Source organism: Macrobrachium rosenbergii, chromosome 36, assembly GCF_040412425.1.
Source record: "Macrobrachium rosenbergii isolate ZJJX-2024 chromosome 36, ASM4041242v1, whole genome shotgun sequence".
Lineage (NCBI taxonomy): Eukaryota > Metazoa > Arthropoda > Malacostraca > Decapoda > Palaemonidae > Macrobrachium > Macrobrachium rosenbergii.
Window position 1 is genome coordinate 14,314,214 of NC_089776.1, and position 24,517 is coordinate 14,338,730.

A 24,517-nucleotide genomic window follows, 5' to 3' on the forward strand; every position below is an offset into this window, starting at 1 on the left:
GCGAGGTTTTCCTCCTGTTACCCCTTTCGAACCTTCTAACGGTCAATTTTTCACTTTCAGCGCTGAATGGCCTTACAGGTCCCATCGCTTGGCCTTTGGCCTAAATTCAATATTTTCTATTCTATTCTTATCATTGCGTCAGACTGATCAAAGCGAGGAAGAGTCAGTTGTTCTTTTGTCCAGATCTCATTTATTTCAACAAGACGCGGAGGCGTTCTTGATGCAAGTTTGTTTGTAAGAATATCGGTAGTATTCTCTCGTTGTAGATGAGACGTCTCTTATCAAATATTTGCGTGGGTTGGTGTTTCGAAGTAAAGCGTCGAGATTTTAAGCCAAATTCATCATTTCCTATTTCTTTCTGTATTCCCCATTACCTTCCGTTACTTCCTTCGAATGAATATCATATTCTTTGGAAGCTCGAATTTCAAGTCAGTGGCCCCTTTTGTGGGCTTGTTCCATATGAATAGGGTCCATCTTCTGATTAATAATAATAATAATAATAATAATAATAATAATAATAATAATAATAATAATAATAATAATAATAATAATATGTGGGTAGTAGACCCTCTTTCAAACGTGTATTCTTGAAGGTGATGGCTGCATCAGGTGCATTCAGGTTATATAGAGTTTTCTCCATTTTTTCTAATAACTGATTTCTCTTGGTAACTGCATTGCGCCAGTAACTCTCCGATACTTGTCATTTCTGGAGAGGGAATTAGTCGGGATATGATTTATAATTATATATCCCGATCTACGAATATTTCCCTCCCCAGAAATGGCAAGTATCGGAGAGTTACTGGCGCATGCAGTAACCAAGGAAAGTCAGTTATTAGAAAAATAGAGAAAACTCTCTATAAACTGAATGTAGCCGATGTAGTAATCACCTTCAACAACAACAACAGCAATAATAATAATAATAATAATAATAATAATAATAATAATAATAATAATAATAATAATAATAATAATAATACTATTTTGCTTTCAGGCGATATCAAAAGATATTCAAAACATTTGTCTGTTTTGCTTTTCACCATTTCAATAGTCATTTTTAACCGTCTGCCTGTTTTGCAATATAAATTTACAAAAGCCATTTTCAAAACGTTCGTCTATTTCTCTTCGTACATTTTCAAAAGCCATTTTCAAAAAAGGAAATAAAGAAAGCGTGTATAATACAGTCTTGAACATTTCAAATTAATCGTGGCCATAGACCTGTTATACGTATCGCAAATATTATCGATAATTATCATCTGTCCCATCGAATAAATCTTATAAGCAACGAACGCTCAGTTTTTACAATTAACTGTGCATCGTGTCCACTATCTTTATAAAACATTAGATAGTAATAAATATGTATTTATACGATAGAATTGATATCAGAGTCACAAGATAAGGTAAGTCAGCAAAAGCAGAACTCTGGCTAACTTGGCTAAGTTTAGCATCGCGAGGAAAGCTTTCTTTGGCATCGTCATATTCACGTTTGGGATGAAATGAATATTAAAAACGGTTTCTGATTGAACAAGAAAGTAGTGCATTCTCTTTTCTTCTTATTTTGAGAACGAGGAAACAGAATCTAAAGTTATTCAGTAATGAATAAATATATATTTCAGTAATTTTCTTACCGAATCGAACTTGCGATGTAACAAGTACATTATTTTTGCTTTGCAAGTCTTGCAGAACAACTGCGTTCCCGTGTTCTAAATTGAGAGAGAGAGAGAGAGAGAGAGAGAGAGAGAGATTGTAGTAGTATTAAAATAATCAAATGCTACTTTTTCTTTATTGCTACGAAACCTCTTTTTTAAAATAAGATAATCAAATGCTACTTTTTCTTTATTGCTACGAAACCTCTTTTTTAAAATAAGAAGTGTGGGCTATGACAGCGTAATTCTTTATGAAATGAGAATATAACAGGAGATTTGTACCTTGACCAAACTATCTGCACATGACAAAAATCACGATCTCTCTCTCTCTCTCTCTCTCTCTCTCTCTCTCTCTCTCTCTCTCTCACAAAAGAGACAATTTTTCCCGACGTCTAAAGACCAATTCTCGGCCTTAATGTTAATTATTAGTAGTAGTCATAGTAAGAATCTACCTCTGAAACGGCTCTCCAATTTCCTCCTCAAACAGGTATCCCTAATTACCTGAGGTGTCTGATATGGTTAATTTCGATATGAAACCTCATGCGTATTGAATCATCTCACGCTTTCTAAGTGCGTATAGTGATGAGGCGATGCTGACTTTGTAAAAAAAAAAAAAAAAAAGAGTAGCGACTGTTATCAAAATTATTATCTTTTTAAAAGACTATTTTTCTTTATCAGGAAATTAGTTCGTATCACGCCGTGAGCCAACTTACGTTTCAGCATTAACTACGCAATTGTATTTCCATTTTTAAGTAAGAGAAAATCAAATATCCACAATCTCATCTGAAAGATTGATTTTGAAAGCTAATTATCAATAAAAAAAATATATTTTCGACGTACAAAACGCGTATGATCACTCTTTTTGTAATATACGCTAAGAATGTTGCGGTTATGACACTGATTTTTACCGAAAAGGAATTGATAATTGTATCTACCGGGCCACGATTCGAACCCATGCCTTTTAGGTTTGAATCACTATAGAGGATCCAGAAAAATTTCATGGGGAGGCCACCAATTTTCATATTATACATACACACACACATATATATATATATATATATATATATATATATATATATATATATATATATATATATATATAATATTTATATAAACATATATATACATTTATATACAAACATATATATATATATATATCCGTTGTTATAATCGTTAAGATTATTATTTTTTCTCAAAATTTTATTATTTCTATGATTGATTTTTTAATTTTTTCCCATTTTCATATTTCTCATTTCTGTTATTATCTAAATCTTCAATACTTTATATTGTCAATATTTTTTACGGGGCGCCCACGTGCCCAGGTCCCCCCTTCCCCCGGATCCGCTAGTGGTTTCAATGCGCATGCATATATTCCCAATATATTTAGATGCAGAGCAACAGGAATATATTTTACTTAATTTTAAAAAGCGTATTTCCTGTGCAGCTTTCGCTCAAGTGAGTTCTTCACTTTCGAAGCGATTTTTCACTTGTAAAATAATGTTAATGTCTGTCCAAAACGAAAGGTAACATCTCAAAATTTTACCAATGTTGTAAAATTCGCGTATTTCAAAATCTCCACTGTTTTGTTATTAATACGAAGTCTTCTGTGCATGTATGTAATGCAGAACAAAAAGTAAATATGTGTATTTATCCCATCCTAATAAAGACATTTGCAGAATTATGTAAAATAAGAAAACTGAAGTTGGCAGTTATCGTGATGATAGATTTCGAGGCTATATAACAATGCAGAAATAGGGATTTCTCCAATGGTGATATTTATGTACCTTAATTTTTAATATTTTAATCTACAATTGACTCTGTTGTAGATTCCCCAGTGCTAAATTTCCATTCAAACAGAAAAGGAAATGGATCTTCCCTAGATAGTGACCCCCACAAGGGTTTTTGGGGGTCGTTATCTAGGACTAATATTTCTTGGGGTCATTATCTTCATGATATTTACAGTCTTTGTGTATGTTTTTACGGTGGTCCCCAACGGGCTTGTACTAAACACGCCGCAAATGTGGATACATAACGGGTTTAAACCCTTGGGGGTCACTATCTAGGAAAGATCCAAGGAAAATTAGTTAGTGTGTAGGCCTATGTGTAGTTTTAGGCGTAGAGTTTCAAATCTGGAATACATCTTTCGTTCTTAAGCTCCACATTACAATTTGAGGGTCTAATTCCCATACATCGAATATCGCGCAAATAATGTTGATAGGCCTAGGAAATCAGTTTAGAAAAAGGATACGGTACTTAACCGGGAAATACAAATTATTCATCGGCAATCCTAGCTTTCTATGGCAGCGGCTAGGCCTATGTAAGAATTCGAAAAACGGTCAGAAGAATAGTAGGCCTTCAGTCACAGAGCAAATGCTTCTTTACGGAACCGATTCAAAACGCCCATGACATTGACCGCTAGGCCTATGTAAGAATTATGTAAAATGGCAGTCAAGTGCGTCTTTATAATAATCGATTCAAAATGCCCCTGAAACTGACCCCTAGGCCTATGCAAGAATTAAAAAAAGGACGGACATAAGAGTTGCAGGCCTTAAACCACAGAGCAAGTGCGTCTTTGTAAATACCAATTCGAAACGCCCATCAAATTAACCCCTAGGCCTACGTAGGAAGTCGAAGAATTAATCAAATGAGTATTAGGCCTTAAGCCTATTCGAAACGCCCATCAAATTAACCCCTAGGCCTACGTAGGAATTCGAAGAACTAATCAAATGAGTATTAGGCCTGAAACTTACTCGAAACACCCATCAAATTGACCTCGATGCAACAGAGAAAGAGATACGTCACCTTTTAGGGCGCGGGCGAATCCAAGAGGTCGCCGCTGCACCCAAGATGAAGACTAAGAAGACGGCCACACAAAATGGCGGACGTGCCCATATGCCCACGAGCTTCTCAAAGCGGCGGCGCGCGGTGTATCGCCAAGCTGAGCTGCCTCCCAACTACTGGCTCTCGGGAGCTAGATGAAGGGTAGCCTTAGGGTTGAGGGGGTGTGACAAACACGCCTTTCGCCGCAGCCCTCTGCCCCTACCTACTCGTCTTTAAAAGGAGGAGGAGGAGGAGGGCGGAGGATCAGTGTTTCGTTTGTGAAAAGGACGTTTTCAGGATTGACCTGAAGGATGATGAGGGAGTATAGATCTCCTGTAAGGTCTTTAGTCGTAGACAGTGGCTTGCGGACACTGTGCTACTTCAGGCTCTGAGGATCTCTTGTTCTGGGGGTGTTTACCTTCGTAGATAAACAGCTCTGTTGTCCTTGGCAAATTAGGTGAAATGTTCTGTCCATTTTAATACAGAATTTATAATTCTGAAACCCTGATTTTATCAGCCTTCTTGGCTTAGAAAAAGCCTTGATTTGGAGATGATTTCTGTCAGGTATTACGATCTGACAAGTCTTTCCAGAAACCGCAAGCTGTAGCAGAGTTAAATCAGAATGAATAAGTAAAAATGTGTTTTTTTCCAGTGAAAATGGGTAAAGGAAAGCTACAAAATTAACAGCAATCTCCCTCCGGTGGCCTTGATAAAAACGCAAACAGAATATATTCTTTCTGTATATTTTGACGTTAACCCCATAAGTAAGCTTTAAGCTAAAGGCTATAATTACCTCTTTGTTGTAGAGAACAAGTGTAAGTCTCTTTTGACATAAGACCAATAAATAAACGCCCAACTAAAGGCTTCAAGTTAATAACTACTTCTTTAGTGTAGTAATAAGTAATAAGTCAGTCTTCAGACATTGTCAAATGATGTCTCTGATAAGATCTCTGATTTGCGTCACCATTTTTTAGAGCGAGATATCGGTCTATTACACCTATTTTTGAATGCTACTTGAACGAGAGAGAGAGAGAGAGAGAGAGAGAGAGAGAGAGAGAGAGAGAGAGAGAGAGAGATGATATTGCATATTGTACAGTACTTGAATGTTTGCAAACTGAAACGTGTTTTAACTTGTTTCATTTTCTGTTTTTTGAAATTCAAACTTAAACGTGTTTCATCTTCCGTTCTGTGAAATTCAAACTGAAACGTGTTTCAACGTCTTTTCCGTTTTGTGAAATTAAAACTGAAACGTGTTTCAATTTGTTCCGTTTTATGTTTAATGAAATATACTGCTCTCCAATTGAACAAAATCAATTAAAAATTTTTTATTATAAAAAATTTATAAGCGACAAGCATATCAAAAATTATTATTATTATTATTATTATTATTATTATTATTATTATTATTATTATTATTATTATTATTATATTGTATTCCACGCGTCCATTTCAGTCAGTTCTTTTTTCCCACAAAAAACGTTTTATTTATTAAATTGCAACTTTGTGATAAACTTACCGATTCTGAGAAACCACCTTTCGCTTGCATTCTTATCGTCAATCTTATCTCTTTATCATTTTCTTACTAATTACTTCCTTCACTCTACGGTGTTGTAATTGCTACGTTTGTCCTATATTTTCTTTAGTCTTAATTTAGGCTGTGAAATTCTAAGAGATTTTTTCCAGCTAAATTAATCTATTGGTCAGGGATTATTGTCTTGATAAAACAAGTAAAAAATGCGCCGAAGTTTCTTCGGCGCAATCGAGTTTTCCGGACAGCCACTACAGCGTATAATCAAAGTCACCCTATCTTTCGGTGGTCTCGGTATAACGCCGTATGAGCCACGGCCCATGAAACTTTAACCACGGCCGTGATGGCCTATCTTATATCGTTGCCAGAAGCACGATTATGGCTAATTTTATCCTTAATTAAAATAAAAACTACTGTGGATAGAGGGCTGCAATTTGGTAAGTTTGATGACTGGAAGGTGGATGATCAACATACCAATTTACAGCCCTCTAGCCTCGGTAGCTTTTAAGATCTGAGGACGGACAGAAAAGGTGCGGACGGACAGACAAAGCCGTCACAATAGTTTTCTTTTACAGAAAATTAAAAACATTGACTCTAAGAAAAAGTACAAATCTCAAACTATAGTCTTGAACAGCTAAGATTTAGACCTCAAGCATTTCTTACAAAATTATAACCAAAATTGAGTCTTTCAACATGATGTTGAATCTTGAAACATTTTGTATAATATTATAACCAGAAGTGTCTTCAAGACCTAATGTTTAAGCCTCAGAAATTATGTATAATGTTATAACCAAAAATGTCTTTAAAACGTAAAATTTAAACCTCAAACACTGCTTACAATGTTATAACCGAAACTGAGTCTTTAAAACTTAAATTTTAAACCTCAAACATTTCGTATAATATTATAACCAAAAGTATCTTTTAAACCTATGGTTTAAACCTCAAACATTTAGTATGATACTGCAAGCAAAAATATCTTTAAAACCTAGATTTTAATATAAATTTTCTTTCAATATAATTGTAAACTGTCTTTAAAATCGCAATTGTAAACGTCAAACATTTTGCACAATATTTCAAAGAAAATTGAGTCTTTAAAAACTTAATGTTTAAACCTCAAACATTTCTTAAAATATCATAACCGAAATTTAGTCTTTATGTAACCAAAATTGACTCTTTCAAACCTCATGTTTAAACGTGAAACATTTTGTATAATATCATAAACAAAACTTAGTCTTTATAGAAACAAAATTGACTCTTTTAAACCAAATGTTTAAGCTTCCAACATTGCGTACGATATTATAATCAACATTGAGTCTCGAAAACGCAAAGCTTAAACCTGATGAAGAGGACAATCGAAAAAATTACGCCATGGGAACATCCTGCTCTGTATCCTTGAAACTCGTAAACATAAACAACATTTTTACGCTTATAATCAGCTCAAGCTTGTGCTGGCGATACGAAGCAAAGGGGCAGAAAAAAAAAATCACAATCAGATTAGATAAAAGAAGCAAAAAACAAACCCGTGTTGGACTATGTACTGCACCAGGTGGTGGTGATTTTGTTACTGGCCAATTTCGTTTGAAGGAAAATGACCTGAAAAAGCTTAAATTAAATGCTAAATCCGTCTGAATTTTACCCGTCCAGGACTTAAAATCCTCCCAACAGCAATCTGACGTGAAAAACCTTCAATTAGATGCTAAATCTACCCGAAAGTTAGCCATTTAGGACGTGAAGTCCTCCCAGGAATGTTCAGTATACAGATGACGGTTCCTAAGGTCGTATGAGAGGCCTGAAGATTCTCACAAGATCGAAAGAAGAAGCTTTTGAATTAGATGCTAAATCTACCTAAAATTTAACCCTTTAGGACTTAAAATCCTCCTAGAAGGAATCCGACGTGAAAAAGCCTCAACTAGATGCTAAACCTGTCTGAAATTTAGCCATTTAGAACTCCTCCTAGCAGCAATCTGACGAAAAAGCACCTCAGATTAGAAAAATTTAGCTTAAGAACTCAAAATTCTCCCAGAAGGAATCTGAAAAAAACCTTTAGATGCTAAACCTGCTGATTTAGCCATTTAGGACTTAAACTCCTCCTAGAAGCAATCTGACGTGAAAAAGCCCCTATCAGATGCTACACCAGTCTGAAATTTAGCCATTAAAAACTCAAAATTCTCCCAGAAGGAATCTGAACTGAAAAAGCCTCAATTAGATGCTAAACCTGTCTGAAATTTAGCCATTTAGGACTTGAACTCCTCGTAGCAGCAATCTGACGTGAAAAAGCACCTATCAGATGCTACACCAGTCTGAAATTTAGCCATTAAAAACTCAAAATTCTCCTGGAAGGAATCTGAACTGAAAAACCTCAATTAGATGCCAAATCTATCTGAAATTTAGGCATTTAGGACTTCAGATCCTCCCAGTTTTTAGCATACAGATGACGGTCCCTAGGTCGTGCGAGAAAGCTAAAGTCTCTCAAAAACTGAAAGAGGAAGAACGCAAACTGAAGACCAATATTGCCATCTCACGCATCACAGACAATCACGTTCCCGTGGACTTTGTCCCCACGAAATCAATATTTACAATGATTCCTTATCATCTCTTCACTGTTTTGCCTTCTGGTGGCAGTCAATGGACAGTGCTACAAAAAAAAAAAAAAAAGAGGTATATGATAGTTCTATCAAACTAATATTCAAGAAATTATTTGTGACTCCCTAAGGGAAAGGTACCATGAAGTGTTGTTTGAGTTACGTATAATCAAGAATATGAGGACTATTTGTAGTTTATAGACTATTGCGGGGAAGAGTTCTAATTGAAACGAGTTGAATGAGGGATATATATATATATATATATATATATATATATATATATATATATATATATATATATATATATATATATATATATATATATATTATAATGTATATATATATATATATATATATATATATATATATATATATATATATATATATATATATATATATATATATATATATATATATATATATATATATATATATATATATATATATATATATATACACATATGTACATATAGATAGATAAATAGACACTGACAGTTAGCCAGATAAGAAAACGAGAATATATTTTGCTTTTTCAGATCAAACTTCTTTCAATAATCACTCAGGTTCTTAGCCACGTAAAATAAATCTAATCCTTCAGGCCAGCCTTAGGAGAGCTGTTAATCAGCTCAGTGGTCTGGTTAAACTAAGATATACTTACCTCAGTAACTCAGACATGCATTAGTAAGTCAAAGAATTCTCCGAAGATAATTAACATCAATAAAAAATAGTGTTTTTAGGTCGGTTTTAATAGAGGTAGTGTTTTATGGTTGTCCCTTATCTGTGGAATACAGTCAAGGAAAGAATTCAACAAATAACGATAACCTTTTTTTATATATGACTCGCGTACGGATCTCTCTCTCTCTCTCTGGCATATATATATATATATATATATATATATATATATATATATATATATATATATATATATATATATATATATATATATATATATGTGTGTGTGTGTGTGTGTGTGTGTATATATATATATATATATATATATATATATATATATATATATATATATATACAATATACATATATTTATACATATATATATATTTATATATATATATATATATGACTATATATATATGTGGTGTATAAATATATGTGTGTGTAAAAATATATATGTGTATAAAATATATATATATTTACACACACACACACACACACATATATATATATATATATATATATATATATATATATATATATATATATATATATATATATATATATATATATATATATATATATATATATATATCAAATATTAGTGTTTAATTTTTAAATCAGTCATTCAAAGATGGTGTTGTGTTGAATCTTTTTCAGATTTAATACGACAATATATATGGACTGCTTTCTGTGCTGATCTGAGTATTATTATTATTATTATTATTATTATTATTATTATTATTATTATTATTAATTATTATCTTATTATTATATAGAACATTATTATTATTAAACGAACCACTGAACTTGAACCAAGATTCAAAATTCAAGCTTCCAAAGAATAAATCCAGTAGGAAGAGATCACTTATTAGAAAAAAAGTTGAATTAACAAATTAATAAATGAATAGATAAAAATATTAGTAAATCTTTAAAATACACGACGTCGTGAAATCATATCTGCAATCACGTCATAACATTGTAAATCACCGTAGGTCGATCAACGTCGATTTGAAGTTAGCTGGCAGAAACATGAATCCAGGAAAAGTGTTTTATTAAGCGTTTAACTGTCAGTGAATCTGTGTCTCTGTCAGCTAACTTCAAAGCTACATTGATCGACCTGTGGTGATTTGCAATACTATGAAGTGATTACAGATGTGATTTTATGACGTCGTGTGTTCCCTTTTCATTCCTTTTACTGTAACTTCTTCCATATTCTCTTTCTTCCGTCGTGCTTTCCACACTCTCCTAACGATTGATTCATAGTGCAACTGCGAGGTTTTCCTCCTGTTACACCTCTCAGGCCTTCTTTCCTCTTAATTTCCGTTTCAGCGCTGAATTTCCTCATAGGTCCAGTGCTTGGTCCTTGGCCTAAATTTTATATTTGAGTTCCAATCCCAATTACGTCATGCACGCATGCGTTAAAAATTTCGCTCGTTCCAATATTATGTTGCAAAGAAATATAACTGAATCTAGTCTTGTAAAAGGTCAATTTCCGTAAGAATATGAACGTCAAGCTGAGATTGCATAAACTGATCCGTTTATTTATAAAAAAAATGTACAAAACGTATAGATTTGAAGGAGTATACTTTATTATTATTATTATTATTATTATTATTATTATTATTATTATTATTATTATTATTCAGAAGATGAGCCCTATTCAGGAACAAGCCGACAGGAGCCACTGACCTGAAATTCAAGCTTCCAAAGGATATTATGGTGTTCATTCGAGAGAAGTAAGAGAGGTCATGGGAAATACAGAAAGAGGAGATCAGTTATTAGCAAAACAGACAAATTAACAAATTGATAAATAAATATAAATGCAAGTATAATATTAATAAAATGCCAATTGAATTGTATTAGGGTAGCAATGCATTTCATCTTCGCTTGAACTTCTGAAGTTCCACAGTCCAATTACAAGGAGGTTATACGCCTAATATGAAATGACAAGTCACATTAAAAAAAAAACAAGACTTGTTATTGAAAATGTTGACTGTTCCCCTTGTTTCCATTTAAAGGCTTTCAGCATGTTCGTGGGTAATGTCGCCATAGGAGGCATAATGTTACAGTAATTTTATTTATATTATATACTATATAGTATATATATATATATATATATATATATATATATATATATATATATATATATATATATATATATATATATACTGTATATATATATATATACATACAAAAAAATATTTGTATAACTGAATTACGAAAATATGGCAGGAGAAACAATGGAGTGCTGCAAGGCCTTTCGACTTAAGGTCCTTTACTTAGCTAAGTACAGGACTACAAGTCGAAAGGCCTTGCAGCACTCCATTATTTCTCTTTCCTTCGTGGATTTTGTCTTTATGTATATGCATATGCATATATAATACAAACACACACACACATATATAAGTATATATATATATATATATATATATATATATATATATATATATATATATATATATATATATATATATATATACGCAAACAATAATGAGATCAAGTTAGATACTGTTAATCATATTTACATTTTCAACGGAGTGAAACAACTAAGAATATACCGGTTGGATACCTGTCTGAGGTTGACGAATGAATATTCCATACAACAATAGCATCATCGACACGTTTTACTTAAGTGACCGCTATGATCTAAGCTTTATAGAACTTAAATAGTTAACTTGAATGTAAAAGTTGCTTAAAATTTTCGGTAAGTTCTGCTGTGTTTACGTAATTGCTGTTTACCGCAATCCAAATATCGACGATTCTATATATTCTATATGACTGTCTCATGGAAAGGGTTAGTACGGCTCAATCACAGGATTCAAAAGCTTCATTCGTTATTTGTGGGGACAGTAATGCAAAGCACATCGACTGGCTTCATTCAGATTCCACAGATCAACATGGCCGGTCAGCTCTCGAGTTCTGTGTATCCTCCGATTTTGATCAGCCAATTGAGGAACCCACGCACATTTTTGGTAATAGATTAGACCTCCTATTTACAGATGTTCTAGCTATTATTAAATCCAAGTCTTTGAATATATATATTCCATATATGTTCCATATGAATAGAGTTCATCTTTTGAATAATAATAATAATAATAATAATAATAATAATAATAATAATAATAATAATAATAATAATAATAATAATAACTCATGGACTATAATATTCTTGCTGGATTTGTAGCGATAATGGCTAAAGATTGACAAATAATCTGAAACAAAAGTAAAATTGGTTAGAAAGATATAGTTGGTCGAACTGCTCGATGTATTATAGTTTTAAACCACCGCTACTGTAGCTGATTTTGAACTGCGAAAAATTACACGGTATAATCAGTGTCTGAACTGAGCTTCGCATGCTTCTGTCAAGCTTCACTCATTTCTGTTCACAGCAAAAGTAATAAGTCGCCACAGGAAAGCCTCAGTCGTTCACAGAAGCCAGTTAAATCCTTAAATACTTTCTAAAAGCTTCTGAGATACTGAAGATTATTATTATTATTATTATTATTATTATTATTATTATTATTATTATTATTATTATTATTATTCTTCAGAAGATAAATCCCTATTGAAATTGAACAATCCCACAGGGGCTAGGGACTTGAAATTCAAGCTTCCAAAGAATATGGTGCGCCTTTGAAAGAAGTTACAGAAGATAACAGGAAATGCAGAAAGAAGAGATCAGTTATTAGAAAAGACAAATAATTAAATCAGCAGATAAATAGATAAGAATATACATAAACTATTCATATACAAGGCGAATTGTTGTAGGGTATTGGTGCATTGCATCTTCACCTGAACTTTGAAGAAAAACATTTAGATTGAAATCGCTTCCGACTTTCCAGTCATTCTGGCATCAGTCGACTCTGTGTCTCTTCTGACAGCCGGTCACCTGCATTTTTCATCAAATCAGCCTCCCTGGGTTCACGTACGTCCAGATTCCTTCGTCTGAACACTGTTGGTCATGGTCCTTCCTGAGAATATTTATTCTCAGTACACCTCATGCGGAGCACTGTAGGCATTGCGTAAGGCTCTCTGCAGCATCCCTTCGGCACCTAGCTGTAACCTCCTTTCATTCCTTTTACTGTACCTTCGTTCACACTTTTCTCTCTTCCACCCTCTCCTAGCAATTGTTTCATAGTGCAAATGCGAGATTTTCCTCTTGTTAAACCTTTCAACATTTTATCCTCAGTTTTCCTTTCAGCGCTGAATGACCTCATAGGTCCCAGTGCTTGACCTTTGGCTTTAATTTTATAATCCATTCCATATTCGTTATTCTCTACCTGTATTGCAGCGGCGTTTCATAATTATAATCTTTGCCGTTTCCGTCAAATTTTCAATTTGTTTCATTGTCTTCGTTTTGCAATGTTTTTCGATGCTATTTGATAATGATGTGTTTGCAGTTACTTGCAACTTGTAATAACGTCGTTGGAGATGGTAATTAATCAGTGCGACCCAACATTTGTAGGTGCGTAAGATTTATAATAAAGATGTTTCATTTAAGTAAACGCTGGTGTAAACCTATCTTCCTCATGAAACAATTTTTTGCAAGGTGTCCCCTTGAGGAAAATTCATTCTTTATGCCTTCATTCCTGCATCCCTCCTTATTTTAAATGTCAACAATTAAATATTTGTGAAGTTTCCCTTCTAAATTCGAAGGTATTGAAGTGTTTGTGATTCCCATTTGACATTATTCTGGAAGCTAAAAGTAAAAAAAAAAAAAATTACTGAGACATTTTCTCCGTCTGAATCTCACCAGAAGATTTGTCAATCACGTAGGCCAAGGGAAAGACCTACTTCACAAATTGTCCTATTCGACCTCGATCCTGTTCTGAGGATTGAGGTCAAAGAAGGATGAAATAAGGACAAGTGTAAAACATAAATCCTCAGGTGCAGAATCCTTTATCAAAGCCCTGTCCAGTACGTCTCGACCAATACATTAAAAGAGGATAAGAGGTAGGTACGACCAATGCTGCAATTTTCGACGAATTTATTCCCTTTCTGCTTCGTTGAAAGCATAGAAATGTATGATGAGCCTTTATGTGTTTCGTGTAAACGTAGAAGCAGTTTTAGAATATTAGGTGTGCGTAGTATGTCCTGAGAGAGAGAGAGAGAGAGAGAGAGAGAGAGAGAGAGAGAGAGAGAGAGAGAGAGAGAGAGAGAGTAAATGTACAGTCAGAACAGTCGCACAGGTGCCCAAGTTCCTGTTAAAAGGAAACGTGGAAGCAATATTGGAATATTAACTGTGTAGTACTTCCTTAGAGAGAGAGAGAGAGAGAGAGAGAGAGAGAGAGAGAGAGAGAGAGAGAGAGAGAGAGAGAGAATGTGTACAATCAGAGCGGATTCACAGGTGCCCAAGCTCCTGCTAAAGGCAATTTTTACTTCCAAGGAATCTGAGAAGTCAAATTCCGGCAACTCGGGACATTTGCATGCTATGATGACGGGAATTATCTCTCTCTCTCTCTCTCTCTCTCTCTCTCTCTCTCTCTCTCTCTCTCTCTCTCTCTCTTCCAGACGTCTGTTTATTCAAAGACATCCATGAAGCATCTCACCATGGTCATCAGACGTTTGCAATCATCTGATCTTGAACGGATTGTAGAAGGGCTTCAAAAGATCGTGCTCGTAACAGAATGATCCCAGAGGTGTTGTAACAACACCAGTCGAAATCAGACCTACAACATTTTTACCTTTGAGTCCGGACTTCTTGCAGACACAACCTGGCCCTCAGAGCAAGTGCAAACAAGACCAACAAGCGCAGCGCCAATTCGCGCATCTTCCCCCCTTGTTAAGGCTGTTATTCGCAGGTAATGGCGTATTACAGCCACCCACGAGCGAAAACGGCCCTTATCCCACCCACGCGCAGAGCTGGTGGAGGCAATAACGCACGCGAAGAAGGAAGATGCAATATCCCCTCCAACTGGAACTCTGGTCCCTGCGGTCCTGGTCCACAGGACCGAAAATCGAGTCCTGGCAGCCCCCAATGCTGGTCTGCCTTCAGTGAGAGAGGGCCAGGGAACCACGTGAACCAGTGACAGACACAAGCACACTTAAGCAATTAACCGTCATGTGTCGTACCTGCCCTCTGGTGGCCCTGCGTTTGTTTGGACTCCCGTGCAATTCGAGAAGAAGAAGAAGAAGAGGAGGAGGAGGAGGGAGCGATGTAAACAAAACACCCGGGTGCTCCCGCTGAATGGTGGAATCTGGGCTTGGTATGGGCGAGCATAAATATCTCCTGCATGCCCAGGGTACGTTGGCCGGGGGGCATTTGGCCACAAAGGACTCTCCTTAACACTCCAGCCGCCGAAAAGGACTCGTGGTCACGTGGAGACGACATGAACGAGAAGGAGAAGGAGGAGAAGAAGGAGGACTGAGAATTGCCGTAGTATTTTGGAGAGCTGTACAATAGCGCGTGTGCGCTGAGAGGCGAATTACGTTAAAGGAAAATATATGAAGCTGTTGCTAGAGAAATCACTTTGGTGGTCAGAATGTTTGATATTTAGATAGTAAAAAGTAGTATTATATATATATATACATATATATATATATATATATATATATATATATATATATATATATATATATATAATTATACATATACACATATAGATATATATATAATTATAACATATACACACACACACATACACACATATATATATATATATATATATATATATATATATATATATATATATATATATATATATATATGAAGTCAACTCTCGTGCCCCAAGAAGGATGATTCTCTCTCTCTCTCTCTCTCTCTCTCTCTCTCTCTCTCTCTCTCTCTCTCTCTCTCTCATAAGCTTGTTTAGACATTTTGACGTATTTGAAATAATGAACAAAATGTGTTTGTCGACTGTTTATCATACATACTCTCTCTCTCTCTCTCTCTCTCTCTCTCTCTCTCCTCTCTCCTCCTCTCCTCCTCCTCCTCCTCCTCCTCCTCCTCCTCCTCCTCCTCCTCCTCCTCCTCCTCCTCCTCCTCCTCCTATAAGCTTGTTTAGACATTTTGAAGTATTTTAAATAATGAACAAAACGCGTTTGTCGACTATTTATCATACTCTCTCTCTCTCTCTCTCTCTCTCTCTCTCTCTCTCTCTCTCTCTCCAACAACAATAGGCAGCCGCCCCTTTTGTGGTCCAAGCCCACCAACTTTCGACCAGTCATGTTCCCCGACGACCTGGCGACGCTGTTGTGTGCATTTTTAACTGTCGCACGAAAAGACTCGACCATCGCATTATCTAAACCCCCTCTCTCTCTCTCTCTCTCTCTCTCTCTCTCTCTCTCTCTCTCTCTCTCTCTCTCTCTCTCTCTCTCTCTCTCTCCTGCTGCTGCCCAAGTTGACTCACTGGATCTAGAGAGAGAGAGAGAGAGAGAGAGAGAGAGAGAGAAAGGCCATTTTCTTACCGTACCCTAATTGTCTGAATGCCCTTGAGGAACCCCGTTTCTAGAGGAGCGAGGTCATTCGAAGTCAGAACTCGAACTCCTCTCGTTGCGTTGGGGAGCGAAGTGGATCAGGTCGCCACGGAAAACATGGAAACATGCTTGGTATTTTCTCCAAAGACCTTTGTACCCTTGGGCAGGGTTTCCTAGAAGTGGTTACGTATCGTGGTCCTACTGCGATTGCGTGCACGTAACGGCGGGGGCCATTTTGGTTGATTTGTCGTTCCATCCTGCCAGGGATTTAGTCTGCAGAGATTCCCAGTTCTTGGAAATTGCTCTGAAAGAGTTGAGGCAGCCATGTACCTATACTTATAACAATTTTCTCCGAGAGCTCACTTGCTTGAAAGATATTTCAAGCTGGAGTGGTTTGCTTTCTTGCTTGACGTACGAGAGATGAGATAGCATAAGCAAAAATCGAGGGCTGAGACAGTTAGGCATCAGACTGTTGATTATCTTTAGCAAGCAAGCACATGGGAACTTCAAATTTACTTTCTTCACGCTGCTTGCATCAATGGAAAGTTGGTTTGATAACATCTGAAGATTAAACGGGCAACTGTGAATATTCCTTTTGAAATAGATTTTGGTACTCTCCTGCTGGCTATACGCGACTAAAACATGTTTCCCAAGTTTGAAACCTGACGAATGAAGATAACATCACTCCACAAGCTATGCTCTGACTAAACTTTGGTCGTTATTCTATCTTCCAAAATCCCACTCTATCTTTCACAAGTTACATATTCACACTTAGGATAAACCAAGTTTTCAGGCATTAAATAACAAATACTCTTGTGGGTTCTTTCGTGGAAAGCACTTGTGAGTCTGGAAGATGATTTGGCGACTGAGCTCACTGCCGCGTACATCAGACAAGTTCTCCCTAATTGTTACCAACCCAGTTAGGTTGAAAGTTGGTCTGAACTTCTCATTAAGAAGTCAGACTTAGTTTTCGGAATTTATAACTTTGTCTCCTTTGGTTCAATTGTAGCCTGAGATAGATTTTCCTTTGATATAAAAAGATAATTGAGAATTTTGAAGGTATTATTGGAACTTGGTCTTAACTGCTCATTAGGAAGATAATGATGTGGTGTGTAATTAAGCCATACTTTGTTTCCGGGACTTATAACACGGCCTCCTTTGGTTTAATCAGTCTGATAAAGAATTTGCCTGGTCACAAAAAGAGGATTACGAAATTTTAATGTAATGTAATGTAATGTTTATTGGCTCAGAACGCTTGCAAACAATCAGACTTAAAGCAACGACGCAAATCACTCCAGATTTCTTACTTCTTTACCGTGCAAATTTTTGTAAGAATCTATCAGTCATATAAGGAATATCAGACAGTGACAGGAGCTACTCACACACAGACAAGCACAAGAAATCAGAATGAAATATTTCAGAAAGCCAGGAAAACAAAATTCGCAAGCATTCAAATGCACCCAACGGTGAAGGATCTGTATATATGAATTATAAAATAGAAAATTAGTGGCAGGTTCATGCACTATTTAAATTGAATTTGTATGGCATTTGAACAGTGCAATATGATCAAAATGAATAATTTCATGTAGCATTGTCTTCAAGCACTCTGTTTGGCAGAGAATATTGTGTACAAAGATAGTTCCTTGTGAAGCATGGAAACATCATCTGCTGTTTATTGTTCGAGGACTGATAAAACATGAGCACGAAGCAAGTGAAACTGTGGTTCTAAAGACCGTAGATTTTACTATGCCTACTCGGTGCCACATGCCTCAAAAAGTGACCCAAGGTACCATATGAGGAACCAGTTTCACACGCCATAAATGTATACTAAAACGCTGGTGCTATACATATTTACTGCCAATAAACTTCAGCTGGATTCGTAAACAATTCAAGGACCAAGAATCCTGCTGAAGAAGGAAAGAAGAAGATTCTTGGATTCGCATTTCAATCTTCCATCTACCAAAGTTCTTCAGGTCTGTGTTGGGTCTACATCGCGTGACGTAATACAAAACAGGAACTTATGTTACAAGAAAGGACATTTCAGAATTATTATCATAAGTCCTCCGAGTACTTATTCGTCATAATCACTTACACATGTGACATAAGAATCTACAACTAGATTTAGATAACAATTTGGGAAGGAATATTCTGTAGACGTCTCGTTTGTTGGTTTAGAGAATGTGAAAGTCATTTTACTCGACCGAGGAGGGTCAGAGACACACGAAATCTTGCATCAGTTGTTAGTTGGGTGCGTGTTATAATCAGGCCCCTGGACAAACTGTAAGAATATCTTTTAACACTACATTTTAACTTATCGTTTAACATTCCAGTGTGGGTCTCGTCATTGCTGTGAAGTAAGCAGTTTTATTTGCCTGAAATATTCATGTATATATATATGTATATATACATATATATGTATGTACATATATATGTACATATACATATGTATGTGCATATATATGCATATATATATTCATATATATAGTATATATATATATCATATATATATATATATATATATATATATATATATATATATATATATATATATATATATATATATATATATATATATATATATGTGTGTGTGTGTGTGTGTGTGTGTGTTTATATATTAGTTTTTGCCTCAACTAAATATTCTGTGCCACAATACATACAGCCAACAGACCCAGCCGTGGCGTGTCTGTTAAACAGACCATTATTTAAGGCAACGCTTTCTGTTCTGATGAAGCAATTAGGGAGAGCTTAAGATGACAGACTCTTCTTGCATTTCAGCACGTTTTTATCTTTTTGTCCATTTATTAACTTATTTATTTCTTTTTTAATAGGCGGGGTCTCTTCTTTCTTTATTTTCATTTACTTCCTCTTGCTTCTTCCTAACGACCACCATATTCTTTGGAAGCTTGAATTTCAAGTCAGTGGCCCCCGTGGTGGGCTTATTCCACATGAACAGGAATGTCTTCTGAATAATAATAATAATAATAATAATAATAATAATAATAATAATAATAATAATAATAATAATAATGCTGTATATCAGGTCCACAATAATACTCAGTGGTGAATTATTGTTGATTTTATAAAAAAAAAATAGTTACAAAAGCTTTCGAACCCTGTCCTGGGGTCATCTTCAGTCAGACTGAGGATGAACCCAGGACAGGGTTCGAAAGCTCTTGTAACGTTTCTTCTAAAATCAACAACAATTCACCACTGAATATTATTGTGGACCTGATCTACAGCATATCCCGTTCTCGACAGAGGAGAAAGACCTAATAATAATAATAATAATAATAATAATAATAATAATAATAATAATAGTGTCACAGAGACAGTGAGAAACAAAAGAGGAGCAGAATGGCGCAGTGTCACTAGAACTTTGCAGATTTCCAAAGTCACGGTTTGCGAAAATGCGCGTTCGTGGACGCAATAAAAAAATGTGAAAATAAACACGGCAAACAGTCTGGCGAATCAGAAGATAACAAGTCAAAGGAAAAAGTGGAGTAAATAAAGCATAATGCAAAGAGATAAACGATGTTAGAATGCTCTCGACTCAGACAGTAGACTCTTCTTTAAATTTCGGCGAATAAACACAGACGATTGAAAAATACTCCATGAATACTCTGTTCTCGCCTTTATCGCGCGCACGAGGCAATAAGAGAATAATGACGCGATAAATCTCTCTTTACAACAGTTCAACAAAAGAGGGAATAAGAGGAGAAGAAGAGAAGGAGGACGGAGTAATGATGATGAAGCAAGAAATGGGGAATTGTTTGCGTGGGGACTGTAGCACAAGCAGATGAAGGCAGACGTCAAGATAACAGCAATGTGAAATGTGAAGAGGCTGGGTCTTCATGCTGAGAGAGAGAGAGAGAGAGAGAGAGAGAGAGAGAGGCTGGGTCTTCATGGAGAGAGTAGAGAGAGAGAGAGAGAGAGAGAGAGCCAAGAGGAATCTCAGGCCACTAAATAGTAGTCCATGTTTCTTTCTTTATTTTTGCGTTTTTGGGGCACTTTGCCCCTCCCCCATCCTTCCCCCCCTCTCTCTCTCTCTCTCTCTCTCTCTCTCTCTCTCTCTCTCTCTCTCTCTCTCTCATAGAACATAGAATCAGTTTCTTTTTTTCATTTTGTAAAATCCCTTAGCTTCGAATATCTTTGGGGCACTTCCCCCTCCCTCAGTTACCCCATCCCTCCCCTCCCTCCTCTCTCTCTCTCTCTCTCTCTCTCTCTCTCTCTCTCTCTCTCTCTCTCTCTCTCTCTCTCTCTCTCTCTCTTAGTATTTAATCATATTCCCCCTTTTTCATTTTGTCAAGTCCCTTTGCCTCGAGTATCTTCAAAGCACAAAGGTCCCTCTTCACCAACAGTGTCTGCACGTGTGTGTGTGTGTGTGTGTGTGTGTGTGTGTGTGTGTGTGTGGTGTTTGTGTGTGTCCTGCAACGCAAGTCCTCTTGTTTTGGTATATGCTGAACGTCATCCAACTCGGTGACTGAGGATGTCGGCTTGTTGACTTTGAATGGGGTGCAACTCAGGTATGGAGAGTTGGGGATGAATTCGTTCTCTGACCATCGTCGTCATCACAGGGGATTGCAGATGATACCCCTGATATTACACGCTTCTTCTTCTTCTTCTTCTTCTCTTCTTCCTTCTTCTTCTTCTTCTTCTTCTTCTTTTGGCACTTCGTCTGTTCTACGACGAGGAAAACAGAGCGAAGGAACTACGAATGAAAGTTGATGTTTCAAAGTTAATTTTGCATCGTCAGCAAATTGGGAAAGTTTTCAGAAATCTTTGTGAATCTCAAAGAGAATCTTGTCTGTTAAATCTCTGGTATTTTTCAGACAGGATGTAAGTCGGTGCTAATAAATTTGGTCCATACGTCGTGCACAGACACGTCTTCTAAATTTCTGAAATAGATTTTCTTTCGAGGCAATAGGTTCGAAATATGTGTCACTTTCAGACGGATTGTGAAGACGTACGAATAACCCCAATGCTCGAAGGTCAGGATTGGTAAGAAATGACCCACAATCCTTCCTAAACTATGAATTGTTATTGATGAAAATTCTACGTCCCCTCGTCCCCCAGCTGCAAGCAATTTTATTCATTTTACTGTACCTCCGATCATATTCTCTTTTTACTCTCAGTTTCCCTTGCAGCGCTGAATGACCTCATGGCTCCAAGCGCTTGGCCTTTGGTCTATATTTGATATTCTGTTCTGTCCTCTTGCTAAATACTCCAGTATTATCCTAAGGAAAGGTGTTGCTTAGAGTCAGCAGACATTCCAACGCGGCTTCGCGTGACATTCGTCAGATTTCTCAGAGAATCGGAAAAGGTTGTCTGGAATACGCCAGTTCAACCTTGCTTTATTTTTCCTGAATTTAAGAGTTCAAATGCCCATTCCGTAATTTTTTTTTAGCCATGCAGGGGGCCCTTGAATACAGGAATTTTCAATAATAAGTAAATAAATAAGTAAATAGATCAATAAGTTAATTAACTAATATTTTACCTGGGATAAATTTCACAGAGATAATAATTTAGTCTCAGATTTTTTCAGGGGACTCTTGGATATAGAAATTTGATGAACAGGTAAAGAAAGAAATAAGTAAATAGATGGATAAGTTAATTAACTAATATTTTACCTGGGATGAATTTCATAGAGATAATAATTAAGTCTCAGATTTTTTCATGTTACAGAACTTATTCATTTACGACATGTCATTTTTGCGAATGAAATTCAGAATCTGTCTGTTATCATCAATATACCTCATACATTTACCCAGTTGCTTCATTTATTAATTTCTTCATTTTACATCGATGAAAGAACCTTCAAGCACTGATAGAAAAAGGATTATTATTAAAGCAACCACCATCTTTCATTTTCAGGAAAGATCAGTGATCAGTAGTGCTTTTGAATTGGAGGCAAGACTTTGATCAGGTAAGACATTCAGTGATCATTTTCATTTACTAATTCCGTAGGGTGTTGTGCTGTCAGTGCACCTCACGTGGTGCACTGTAGGCATTACTAAAGGGTGTTTGCTGCATCTCTTCGGCCCCTAACTTCACCCACTTTTTGAGTTTTTTTTTATGTACCTCCATTTCATATTCCTTTCTTCAGTCTTGCTGTCCAACATCTCTAACTACCACTTCTTAGTGCAACTCTCTCTCTCTCTCTCTCTCTCTCTCTCTCTCTCTCTCTCTCTCTCTCTCTCTCTCTCTCTCTCTCTAAGCCAAGAAGTATTTCAAAAAATGAAGAAAATATGTTTGTCGACCTCTTATGATACGTGCTCTCTCTCTCTCTCTCTCTCTCTCTCTCTCTCTCTCTCTCTCTCTCTCTCTCTCTCTCTCTCCATAAGCCTCTTTAGATATTTTGACTTTAAAGAAATGAACCAAAAATATGTGTCGACCATTTACAGTATACTCTCTCTCTCTCTCTCTCTCTCTCTCTCTCTCTCTCTCTCTCTCTCTCTCTCTCTCTCTCTCTCTCCCTCCCCGTCAAATAACCCAGATTCAGGCACATTTATGGCCTAGTTTACGCATGGCCTTGGCGAATATTTCAGGGTGAGTCAAACACAAGTGCGTTTAAGTCAAACACATCAGCGGGTCCTTGCATGCTTCGTTTGCGTCCCTTTTTCAAAAGGGTGACAGAAGGACTCTATTTCTTTTCTGTTTCTGCTTCTTCGTTTTGGAGAGGAGGAGGAGGAGGAGGAGGAGGAGGAGGAGAATGTGCGAGAGGAGAAGAATGCGGATTTGATGACCCGGGGGGGGGGGGATAGAGAAACACAATACGTATTATTTATTATTTTAGGGAAATAGAATGCTTATTAGTTGGGAGAGACTGAACTCTTATTGTATGAGGTAAGCAGAATATTTATTTGTGGGAAAGAGAATACGTATCGCGTGAGGTAAGCAGAATATTTATTATTTGTGGGAGGTAGAATGCGCATTATGTGAGTTAAGCAGAATATTTGGTATTTGAGAGAGATAGAATATTTGCTTTTTGAGGGAGATAGAACACGTGTTGTTTGAGGTAAGCAGAATATTTGTTATTTGTGGGAGACAGAATATTTGCTTTTTGAGGGAGATAGAACACGTGTTGTTTGAGGTAAGCAGAATATTTGGTATTTGAGGGAGATAGAATATTTGTTTTCGAGGGAGATAGAATACGTATTATTTGAGGTAAGCAGAATATTTGTTATTTGTGGGAAACAGAATGCTTGATAATTTAGGATGTAAATAATTTTTATTTGATGCAAATAGAAAATGTGTTTTATGCTAGATATAGAGTACGTGTTATTTCAGGTATATGTAATGCTTAGTATTTGAAGGAAATGATATAGTGACTACGTACTATCTGATGTGGGAAATGACAGATTACAGGAAGATTAAAAAGTATAAACTAGGGATGAAATGATACAGATATATTGATGGAGAAAATAAAACGGGTAATATTGTTTATTATTATTATTATTATTATTATTATTATTATTATTATTATTATTATTATTATTATTATTCAGAATGCAATGGGAAATACAGAAAGAGATGCGTTATTAGAAAAATGGATAAATTAACAAAATAATAAATAAAATAGTAAGTAAATAAAAATATCAATTGTATGATAGTTAAAATATATATGTATATAGATACATATATATGTATGCATATACATTATATATACACACATATATATCTAATATATATAGAATTTAACAAAATAATCAATAAATAAAATTGTAAGTAAATAAAAATATCAATTGTATGATAGTTAAAACATATATGTACATAGATACATATATATGTATGCATATACATTATATACACACACATATTTATATAATATATAGAAAAGCAGATATATAGAAAAA

General features: G+C 35.7%; 2 protein-coding genes across 2 annotated transcripts in view; one reads left to right on the forward strand and one right to left on the reverse strand.

The window, feature by feature from the left end:
• The window catches only part of LOC136856655 (uncharacterized), a 140,200-nt gene that overhangs the window by 75,364 nt on the left and 40,319 nt on the right, over nucleotides 1–24,517 (forward strand). Inside the window, 1 exon segment of the mRNA XM_067134669.1 lies at nucleotides 22,536–22,587. The gene's annotated coding sequence lies outside the window, so the exon portion shown is untranslated.
• The window catches only part of LOC136856653 (UDP-glucosyltransferase 2-like), a 95,969-nt gene that overhangs the window by 61,779 nt on the left and 9,673 nt on the right, over nucleotides 1–24,517 (reverse strand). The window lies entirely within an intron of this gene.